The sequence below is a fragment of the Gorilla gorilla genome, chromosome 7 (genome assembly GCF_029281585.2).
Source record: "Gorilla gorilla gorilla isolate KB3781 chromosome 7, NHGRI_mGorGor1-v2.1_pri, whole genome shotgun sequence".
Taxonomy (NCBI): Eukaryota; Metazoa; Chordata; class Mammalia; order Primates; family Hominidae; genus Gorilla; species Gorilla gorilla.
In genome coordinates, this window is record NC_073231.2 from 38,181,819 (window position 1) to 38,193,958 (window position 12,140).

A 12,140-nucleotide genomic window follows, 5' to 3' on the forward strand; every position below is an offset into this window, starting at 1 on the left:
ATATTTTTTAACTTTAATATCTTTTCACACGAATTTCATTTGATCCTTCAAAGCACCCTGCAAATTAGACTAAACAGGTACTATTTGCACTCAGAGAAAGTGAGGCTAAAATGACTTACCCAAGGCTATGAAGAATGTTAAAGGTCTGACTTGGAGCTGTCTATCAGTCCAGTGTCCTTTCTAAAATATAATCATAAATTTTCTTAGCAAAATAGTATCTCATCTATAAAGGACAGAGAAGTTTCACAGCATGCCTGTAATGTTTCACATATTGAGAGTTTTGTTTTGTATATAGGTTCTAATAGTTTGACTTTCTTTGTAATCTCAAGTTGTGTGTAAAAATAGTGAACTGAGTGCACCAGACAAATGCTGATTTTAGTTGTTGTCATAAGAACTATATACTATCTAAAATAATTGTGATGAATAACATGACCTTATATTTATACATTTTAATAGTTTTTTTAGAATACTTTTACAATCATTATTTTATCATTTGAAAAATCACTACAATATTGTGAGGAAGGTGAAACAATGATCATTCCCATGGGAAACGTTTCTTCCATAAATCTATGTTAAAGGAATAATCGGAAACGAGTGAACTCTTCATTTTTTATGAGGAGGTTGACTATTATACTGGACCTATTTCTTCTTGAGGTCGAGTCTTGTGACTTGGTGTTAAAGATTCTTGTAAAGATTCTACTACCTCATGCTCCATTTTAGCTTAAACATTGTCATCACCTAAATCAGGCATTTAGCACTGATTTTACTTCATGACAGTGTGCAAGCCATTGAACCAAGAGAAATGTGTAGGTCTGGCTTCTGTAACCTAGGAACTTACATTTTAACTAGAATACATTGAGGCAGGCATATGAGTGAAACACACACACACACACACACACACACGAATAAAATGTATTTAAAACAATGAAAATTTGAGATTACAGATAACAAATGATTCTATTTAGGGCTAAAGATAAATACAGCAGTCCTCCGCATTCACATTTTCTGAGGTTTCATTTACCCATGGTCAACCATAATTGAAAATATTAAAAGTTGCATAAATAAACAATTCATAACTTTTAAATTGTGTGCTGTTCTGTGTAATGCAGTGAAATCTCACACTATCCCATTGTTAAGGCTTTTTCACTCCCGTAGTTTGGTGAGCGGGAGGAAGTAGCACCCAACGGCTTCTTCTGTACCGTTGTTTGGGGAGTTGGAGGGAGTGTTACAGCTCTTTTAACTCCCTCCCACCACCCGCTGCTCAGCAAGCAGGAGCGCTACACCTCTTTTGCTCCCGCAATTTCGGGGAGTTCCAGGTTCCTGTCCTATAACCAGAAGGAATAAGGTATGTGGATACCAGAGAATGAGTAAGGCAGAGTAGAATTTTACTGAGCAACACAAAGAAAGTTCTCAGCACTGAGAGGGGATGTGAAAATGAAGAGCCATCTATGAGGCTGAGTCCGGGGTTCTTACGCACTTAGAATGGGGAAGTGTATGCTGATTGGTCCATGGGTGGTCTTGGAACGAGCACCATTTGATTGGTTGAAAAGCATCATTCAGAAGGAACCAATAAAGAGAGAGGGGGTAAGAAGGGGATAGAAGTTCTTACTCTGGTCATGAATTTTATTTGGAACTGTCAGCTTGGGTTTGATTGGTTGAAAAGCATCATTCAGAAGGAACCAATAAAGAGAGAGGGGGTAAGAAGGAGATATAAGTTCTTACTGTGGTCATGAATTTTATTCGGAACTGTCAGCTCGGGTTTTCAGGCTATAAGCTGTCCTTGGCTTGAAGGTCAGGCTTCATCTGAGACCTGTCTCTGTCTGCCTAGGAATTTTTCTGTCTCCTGTCGCTATCACCACTCTGTCCTGCCTGGGACACGAGTCTTCCCTTTACCCAGCATATCTTCACTGTCTACACTACCCACCTATTAGTCACTTAGTAGCAGTTTAGGTTATCAGATCAACTGTAGTGGTATTGCAGAGCTTGTGTTCAAATAACCCTTATTTTACTTTATAGTAGCCTCAAAGCACAAGAGTAGTGATGCCGCATATTGTTATAATTATTCTATTTTATTATTTGTTATTGTTGCTAATCTCTTACTGTGTCTAATTTATAAAGTAAACTCTATCACAAGTATATAATGCATAGAAAAAAACATAATATATATAAGATTCAGTACTAGTTGTAGTTTCAAGCATCCAACAGGGGTCTAGGAACATATTCCCTGCAGATAAGGATACTGTATTTTCATGTGGAATCCTGAAAAGTTAGAAGCCCAGTGGCCTATAAATCACCAACAATAGTTAACATACAAAAGTTGAGGGTAAGCTGTGTTCAGACCTTGCAAAGTGCAGTTGTCAGACCTCTAAATAATTTGGGAAGAGTTTGAAAGGGGAAAAAGTAGGAACTATTTAAATAAATACTTAAATAAAAATAGAGAAGCTAAAGGAAGGAAAAAGTAGAGGAAACTAGAGTAAGAATAAGCTGCTGGGGTAATTCTAAAAAAATGAAAAAGGATCTTGGCAGATTCTCTCTCTCCAGAAAAAATAGCAATTCAAGATGAAAATTATTAAAAAATAATGTAACATCTGGAAATTGTCCTAGAAACACCAGAAAAAATGCATAAAAATTCATTCAAGATAAACTATTTATTTTTTTAAGAACAAGTAGAGTCTGTGGAATTCTAGCCAAGATTCTTTAATTACCAACCTCCATTTCCCAACTTCACATTACAAGAGCTCTACCCCAGGCACGTGCAGTCAAGAAGACAGGGATCTCTCTGTCTCAGGAGGAGCAGGCTGCTAGCATTTCTCCTCCTACCTCCACAAGCTCTATTCTAGGAAGGTATGTGGTGAAGAAGACCTGGGACTTTCTTCCTCTATTTCACCCCCGCTCATAGTGTGGAAGTCCTATTTCAAGTAAAGAAGGCGGATGATACTGGGGCCCAGCACACTGGTAGCATGGAGGTTCTGTGCCAAGCAGGGCAAGCTAAGACAATCAAGGGCTGCCCCTTACACACTCTAGTGCCAACTAGTAAGTAGACTAGGGATGTCACTCTGGGAGAAACAGATTTCTGCCCCCAACTGTGGTGCAGTCGCACAATGGTTCTGCCCAGGTAGAAAGACAGGTAATAAGGATGAGGAGTTCTTCAGCTCTGCCTGACCGGACTGGCTTTATTTGTAACAGTGGATGCAGATCTCTATGCATGGGAGTGTTGCCAGAAACAATAGCTATCTTTGTGGAAAGCAATTACAAGGAGGCAGTAACTCTGAAACAAGTAAAGTTGCAGAGAAACCAGAAGTTCAATAAAAAGAACCAAGAAAAGAGACAGCCAAGAAGGGTTGCTCTGTGATTATCATCAGCTCTAAGGGTGGAAAGGCTTTCTCCTTGCACTATGCTGCATCCACTCAGGAAGCAAGCAGAAGAGAATGTGAGTCAGACTTAAAAACATTTCCCAAACCACAGATAGACCCATCAGCATAGGATGGAAGTCTAAATGGCACCAGGAACTAACAAGGTTTAATTATACCAGGCTCTTCTGATCCTAGAAAACAGCAATAAATACCAAAAGGAGGGTAGTTAAAGAAATTCATCACACTTTATGTTCTGGAAATGGCTTGCTGCAAAGAAGTACCCTTTCTCATGTGACTTAGATAGGACTCACGGATGGCCCTCTTGTGTACCTACTACAAGACTAGATACAAACACTCTAAATTCTTATTCTTTGCCTCATATATATTTGCTGAACTGTTTGTCCCCATAATCAATCAGAACCAAATACTTGTAAGCAAACTTTAGATTTCTCTCCTTCCTACAGATCTCTGAATTTTACTCTCAGCCTCAGCTGGCATGCAACCTTTCCTAAATTTCTCCTCTTGAAAATAAACTGACATCAGGATAAAACATTCTCTGATCTGTTATCCCATCATGCCTCCCTTTCTTCTTACATCTGAACATCCTGTTCTTTCTAGCCTTGTTTACTCCTCTCTACAAAAGAATAACTCTTTTCACATAATCCTTAAGATGTTTGCTATGGTTGTTTTATTCTCTGTATTGCAATAGTCCCTTCTTCCCCTTTGCAATAATCCTTCAAAACAGTCTCTCCTTACCTAAATTTGGATTTTTAAAAATTAAAAAAAAAAATGACAGTGCTTAAACATAACTTCTGACCAGATACCGAGTGAACAAAGATCTTCTCTGATCTAGGAAATATACCTGGGAAGTCAAGATTTAAAATAATATCACAGTCATCTGAGAGTCTGGAAGACTATGCTTCCCAGAAGAAATCAGGGAGAAAAACCTCCAAGCTGAAGACAGGACAAAATAAAATGAAATAAAATAAAATATCTGAACTGATATCATAGACTTTATGCTACACATGTATTTAAAACAGTAATAGGTAAAATTCTAACCAACTGGGGGTCGTAAACACAATTTTAATCAATAAACAGGCTGTCAAACCAGAGGCTTCTCCCAGAGAGCCAGGATAAAAGATAAGCAAAAAGGAAAAAATTAACAATTCTAGCAGATACATCAGAGGCTGTACATGGCAGATGAAAAAGGCTTTACAGAATTTGTTAAAATAAGTCCCTAGATAAATGACTATGCAAAAAACAAAAACAACACTCCTAAGAAAGTCAGTATACAATGTTATATCAATATATTATCTAAAATGTATAGTTATCAACAAAACATTAGGAAATACGCAAGGAAATAGGAAAATATGACCCATCCCACTTGGGGGAAAAGCAGCAGGCATTAAAAATTGCCTTTACAGAAAATTAGGTGGTAGGCTTAGGAGACAAAAATTTCAAATTGTCTATCATAAATATGTCCAAAGAACTAAAGGAAACCATTTTTAAAGAATTTAAAAGATATTTAAAGACAACACGTTATCAAATACAGAATACTAATGAAGAGATATAAATTATTGAAAAGAAAAGAAAATTCTGGAGTTGAAAAGTACAAGTGAAATGAAAACTTCACTAGCGGGGCTGAAAAGCAGATGTGAACTGGTGGAAGGAAGCATAAATAAATTTGAAGAGAGATACATGGAGATGACGAAATCTGAAGGAAAGAGAAGAAAATGAAGAAAAATGAACACACTCTGAGAGAAATAAGGAACACTATTAAATACACCAATGTAGTAATGGGAATACAAAACAACAGGAAAAAAATATTTGAAGAAATAATGGCTGAAAACTTTCCAAATTATTGGAAATATTATAGTACACATTAAAGAAACTCAATGAACTTCAAGTAGGATAAATTCAAAGAAATCTAGAGAGAGACACCTTATAATTGAAATGTTGAAAGACAAAGAGAAAGAGAAAATCTTGGAAGCTGCAAGAGAAAAATTACTTATGTACAAGGGAACTGTAGTAAGATTAACTTTGGACTTCTTATCAAAAACAGTAGATACCAAAGGCAGTTGGATGACATATTCAAAGTGCAGAAAAAAAATGGCTGTCAAGAATCTTACATTCAGCAAAATATCTTTCAAAAATGAAGGTGAGAAAAAGATATTCCCAAATAATCAACAACTGAGAGAATTGGTTGCTAACAGACCTTCCTTACAGGAAATACTAAATGTAGTTCCTCAGGCTGAAAGCACTCAGCAACAGATAGTAATTCAGATCTAGACGTAATAAGAAAAAGAGTATCAGTAAAGGTAATTATGTAAGTAATTATAAAGGACACTATAACTGCATATTTCCTCATCTTTGTCCCCTTGACTAATTTAAGAATTAATTGCAAAAATCAATGTGTATAAAATTGAAAAGGTTTTTAAAAATATAACTGGCAGAATAATACTCCTTCCAAAATGTCCACATCTTGATCCCTAGAACCTGAGAATACCTTACTTTACATGGATAAAGAGATTTTGCAAGTGTGATTAAAATAAAAAATCTTCAGACAAGATTATCCTGGATTACTCAGATCTAATCAGATGAGTCTTGAAATGTAGAGACCATTTCTTGAGTTGAAATCATGTAGACATCAGTGTGATAACGGAAGAAAAGTCATAGGGATGCAATGTAAAAAGAACTTGATCTGCCAAGACTGGCTTCAGAGATGGAGGAAGAGAACCATCAGCAGGTGTGGACATCCCCTAGAAGCTGGAAAATGGAAAGCAACTTCTTCTCCCCTAAACCCTACAGAAAGGAACACAGCCCTTGATCTTTCCCAATGAGACTCCCTCTGAGATGTGTTACCTAAAGAACTGTAAGATAAAAATTGTTTTAAGCTACTAAATTTGTGATAAAGTTATGGCAACAATGTACAACTATTAAAAGCAAAGAGATCCAGTCAGAATATGCAAATATATAGAAGTAAAAGATTAATAGTTGCATAGGGCTTGAGTAAGTGTGGAATAATGAGTGCTAACGGAGTTTCTTTTAGGGGACACAAAAATATTTTAAAATCAGATTGGGGTAATTTTTACACAGCCCTATGACAAACTCAAAATCACTGAATTGTACAATTTAAATGGGTGAATTGGATAGTATGTGAATAATACATCAACAAAGCTATTTCTGAAAGAATATGATACTGCTTTGAGAATTGGGCACGTTTCTTTTGACTAAAAGAGAGAGATCACCTGTTTCTAAATGAAATTAAAAAATGTTATTTATCAGAAAAAATGGGGCATTTTACTGAAATAAGTAATGGGATGTATAACTACGACTTAGCGAAGGAAAGAAGGACAAAACCTCTGGAATTTTGATGAGGAAGATTAGAGATATTTTCCAGGTGCTACTCCAGCCTTTTCAGGCTCTGTGCCCTTGCATTTTCATAAGATAATATGCATTGGTTTGGGCCAAGTGGTCAAGGAGATTTTCTTCTGGAAGTAGAATCATTTGACTTTGATTTTTTTTAAAACCACTTCCCCACTAAACTAGGAATACAGGGAGGCTTCTTCCCTTAAAGGGTATCTACAACAAACCTACACTAACATCATGTTTAATGGTGAGAAACTCAAAGATTCCCTACTAAAATAAAGGCAAGAAAGTCCCCTTTCACCACTGCTCTTCAGCATCACTGACAATTCTAGCTAATAAAATAAGACAAAAAAATAAACAAAAGGTATACAGATGGGTAAGTATAAAATGAAACCGTCTTTATTCACAGGTGACATGATTATCTATGTAGAAAAGCCAAAAGAATCGACAAAAAAAATCTCCAGGAACTAATTGCTTAATTATAGCAAGTTTTTTAGAATACAAGGTTAATATACAAAAGTCAAATGCTTTCTTATATACCAGCAATGAACAAGTAAAATTTGAAATTACAAACACAATATTATTTGCATTAGCACCCCAAAAATAAATACTTAGGTGTAAATCTAACAAAATATGTACAAGATCTGTATAAGGAAAACTACAAAATTCTCATAAAAGAAACCAAAGAAGAATTCAATAAATAGAGAGATGTCCCATATTAATGAACAGGAAAGATCAATATTGTCAAGATGCTTGTTTTTCCCAACTTGATCTATAGATCTGATGTAGTTCCAGTCCAAACCTCAGCAAGTTACTTTGTGGATATTGACAAGTTAATTCTGAAGTTTACATAGAGAAGTAAAAGAGGCAGGATATCCAACACTGTATTGAAGAACAAAGTTGGAAGACTTACATTACCTAACTTCAAAACTTACTATGAAGCAACAATAATAAAGACAATGTGGGCCGGGCGCAGTGGCTCATACCTATAATCCCAGCACTTTGGGAGGCCGAGGCGGGCAGATCATGAGGTCAGGAGATCGAGACCATCTTGGCTAACATGGTGAAACCCCGTCTCTACTAAAAATACAAAAACTTAGCCGGGCATGGTGGTGAGCGCCTGTAGTCCCAGCTACTTGGGAGGCTGAGGCAGGACACTGGTGTGAACCCGGGAAGTGGAGCTTGCAGTGAGCCAAGATCATGCCACTGCACTCCAGCCTGGGCAATGAGCGAGACTCCATCTCAAAAAATAAATAAATAAATAAATAAAATTAAAAAGACAATGTGGTATTAGTCAAAAAAAAACAGATCAATGGAACAGAATAGAGAGAGCCCAGTGACAGATCCACATAAATAAAGTCAACCAATCTTAGAGACAGAGAAGGAAAGGCAATACAAAAGAAAAAAATATAGTTTTTCAACAAATAGTGCTGAAATAACTGGACATCATATTCAAAAAATAAATCTAGACCCAGATTTTAAACACTTCCTTAAAATTAACAATATAGATCCCAGACCTAAATGTGAAACACAAAACCATAAAACTCCTAGAAAAATAGCACAGGAAAACTATAGATGACACTGTACTTAGCAATGATTTTTAGAAATAATAACATCGAAGGCACAATCCATGAAAGAAAGAATTAATAAACTCTATGAAAGACACTGTCAAGAGAATGAAAAGACAAATCACAGATTGGAAGAAAATATTTGCAAAAGACGTCATATAAAGAATTGCTATTAAAATATAAAACAAATTCTTATAATTCAGCAATAAGATAACAAACAAGCAGTTTTAAAATTGAGCCAAAGACCTTAACAGATACTTCATCAAAGAAGATATATAGATGGCAAATAAATATGAAAAGATGTTCTACTTCATATGTCACGAGAGAAATACAAATACAAATTACAGCAACAATGAGATAACACTACACATCTATTAGAATGGCCAAAATTCAGCATACTGACAATATCAAATGCTGAGAAGGATGGGGAGCAATAGGAACTACCATTCATTGCTGGTGGGAATGCAAAATGGTAAAGCCACTTCAGAAAACAGTTTGGCAATTTCTCAAAAAATAAATAAATAAATAAAATAAACAAACACACTGTTATTATACAATTCAGAAATCATGTTCCTTGTTTTTTTCTCCCAAAATGAATATATATGTACACACAAAAGCCTGCATATGGATTTGTATAACAGCTTTATTCATAATTGCTAAGATTTGATAGGAACCAAGATGTTCTTCAGTAAGTGAATGGATAAACTAAGGTATATTCAGATAATGGACTATTATTTGGCACTAGAAAAAAAAATTAACTATCAAGCCATGAAAAGGTATGGAGGAAACATAAATTCATGTTACTAATTGAAAGAAACTAGTCTGTAAAGGCTACTTACTATATGGTTTCAAGTATATCACATTTTGGAAAAGGCAAAAATGTCTAAAAATATGTCAGTAGCTGTTAGGACTTAGAGGGGAAGACAGATGAATAGGCAGAACACAGAGGATTTTTAGGGCAATGGAAATACCCTGTATAATACTATACTGGTAGATACTTGTCTTATACTTTGGTCCAGATCCATAGAATGTACAATATCAAGAGTGACCCCCTAATGCAAACTATGGTCTTGGAATCTGGGTGATAATTATGTGTCAATGTAGGTTCATAAATTGTAACAAATGTACCACTCTGGTGGAGATATTGATAATGAGGGAGGCTATGCCTCTGTGAAGGCAAAGAGTATATGAGAAATTCTGTACTGTGCACTATTCTGCTATAAACATAAAACTAATCTGAAAAATTAAGTCTGTTAAAGAATTTCACCATAAAACCACTTTTCTTAATGTTAAATTTTTCTAACAATCATTTACCAAATCTTATTTAGAAAATAGCTTTAGCTGGACACAGTGGCTGATGCCTGTAATCCCGGCACTTTGGGAGACTGAGGCGGGCAGATCACAAGGTCAAGAGATCACGACCATCCTGGTCAACATGGTGAAACCCAGTCTCTACTAAAAATACAAAAATTAGCTGGGCTTGATGGCACGCACCTGTAGTACCAGCTACCCAGGAAGCTGAGGCAGGAAAATCACTTGAACCCAGGAAGTGAAGGTTACAGTGAGAAGAGATGGCACCACTGCACTCTAGCCCAGTGACAGACCCAGAATCTATCTCAAAAAAAAAAAAAAAAAAAAAAGAATTGCTTTAACTTGTTCACCAATAAGCATGTAATCAATTTGTTTGCCTGTGGCCAGCCAAATTTATTCTGTAATAGTTTTTCTTTGCTCTGGATCCGTGGCTTTTGGGGAATAAAATCTTCTTTAGTTTTTGAAAGTTCAGGTATTTTACTTCTCTCAAGTGTAAAAGATTTTATTAACAACAGGACAGGTTTCTCTCAGCATGAGTGCCTATTATTTGTTTTCTTTTAACAGGAATTCCTGCAAAAAGTAATAAACTAAAACAAAACCTAAAGGGTATAAATGTAAAATTAAGTCCTTTTACTCTCTCCAGTTGAACTACCTAGAGAAAACCATTTTAAATCACAATTTCAGAAGATTTTAAAAATTCAACTCTACCTAAAGACATCACAAAATGGCTCATTATTCCATCATCCAGGTAACTACCACTATTATTTTAAATGAATTCAAAAATATATGTACCTGACCATAAAATTACACTAAAAGCAATTTTAGTATTATTTTATCTATTTCATGATTTTCCTCCCAGAGAGCTCCAGTTCTGTATTCCAATAGTACCAAAAATCTGCATCCCAAGGTTTTGTGTCACATTCCCTAAAACAATTTATATGAACATGACAAATATGTCATTTGTATATTCCATATTTTCTCAGTTGGTTATTTGCTTTTGAAACTAAATCCTTACATATCAGTATTTGCAGATTTACTGCGTTCATTTTTCTTATTCTTTTGTTATTAAATATTTTATTCATATTAAATAATAATAAAAAATGAATATTAATGTACTCCCTTCTCAGCTTTAAAATATTCATGAGTACTCAAACCTTGAAGTTCTCTATGCACTTATCCTGGACGGCATAGCCTACATTCAACCCAGAAGTAAATATTATCTTGAATTTTTTATTTTATCATTCCTTTACACATAATTATGTTTTGCAAGATAATATTTATGATTAGTATTATTTTAATTGTATTGAAACTGAATAATATTAAATGGTTTTTCTTGCAACTTACTGTTTTCATTGTGTTTGTGAAATTCACCCTTGTGATTGTGTGAAATACTAACTTATTCATTCTCACAACTGTTTTGTATTCTATCTTACAAATATAACACAATTTATCCAGCTGATTTCGGACTTTTTGGTTGTGTCTAGTTTTATCCTGTCCTGAAAAATGTTGCTATTAATATTTTTATACATATATTTTCATTCACATGTTACAATGACTTTCTCTAGGACATATCAAAGGAGTAGAAGTATTATTTTAGAAGGAAATTGCTTAGCTATACAAGGTAATGCCACGGCAAGTACAGATAGGAGCATTAGCTTACATCCTGACCAATACTTGGAATTAGCCGACTTAAAATTTTGCTAAGCTGATAGGTTTAAAATGATAATCTTATTGATTTTAATTAGTAGTTTCCTGTTTACAAATTAGGTGGGGTGTCTTATGTTTATTAGCCATTCATTTCCTCTTTCAAATGTGTTTCTTGCCAATTTTTCCAAGTGATTATTCGTCTTTTGTTAATAGTTTTCAGAAATATTTTTGTTTAAAATAGAAATGTCTTATTTATTTTATGTGTTTAAGTGATCTCCTTGAGGCTTAGCTTTTCACTTTACTATAACTGTTTATGATGAAGCTGTAACCTCAATTTTAAAGTAAAGATGTTTATAAAGCCTTTTATTTCTTGTTCATACTTTTCGTTCTTTAAAAAAAAAAAAATGTACTTTTGGCCGGGCACAGTGGCTCACGCATGTAATCACAGCACTTTGGGAGGCCGAGGCGGGTGGATCACAAGGTCAGGAGATCGAGACCATCCTGGCTAACAAGGTGAAATGCCGTCTCTACTAAAAATACAAAAAATTAGCCAGGCGTGGTGGCGGGCGCCTGTAGTCCCAGCTACTCCAGAGGCTCAGGCTGGAGAATGGCACAAACCTGGGAGGCACAGCTTGCAGTGAGCTGAGATCGCCACTGCACTCCAGTCTGGGCGACAGAGTGAGACCCCGTTTCAAAAAAAAGAAAATGTACTTTTAATTGCAAGATTTACCTACATTTACTTCACAAATATTACAAGTTTTGCTTTTCACATTTAATTTTTAATCTATCTTAAATTTTGATATAGTATTAAATAATACCTTTATTGGACAATCTATGTTTCCTTTACATGTATTATTAAAATTTTTATTTAAATTGCCGTGAATTAATGGAT

The 12,140-nt window shown here is 35.1% G+C and overlaps 1 long non-coding RNA gene across 1 annotated transcript in view; it reads left to right on the forward strand.

Annotated features, from left to right (window-relative positions):
- The first annotated feature begins 1,600 nt into the window (after nt 1-1,600).
- Nucleotides 1,601-12,140, forward strand: part of LOC134759017 (uncharacterized) — a 51,865-nt gene continuing 41,325 nt past the window's right edge. The window contains exons 1-2 of the long non-coding RNA XR_010134862.1: nt 1,601-1,697; nt 10,166-10,349. This is a non-coding gene — a long non-coding RNA (uncharacterized lncRNA). The remainder of the gene's footprint in view (nt 1,698-10,165; nt 10,350-12,140) is intronic.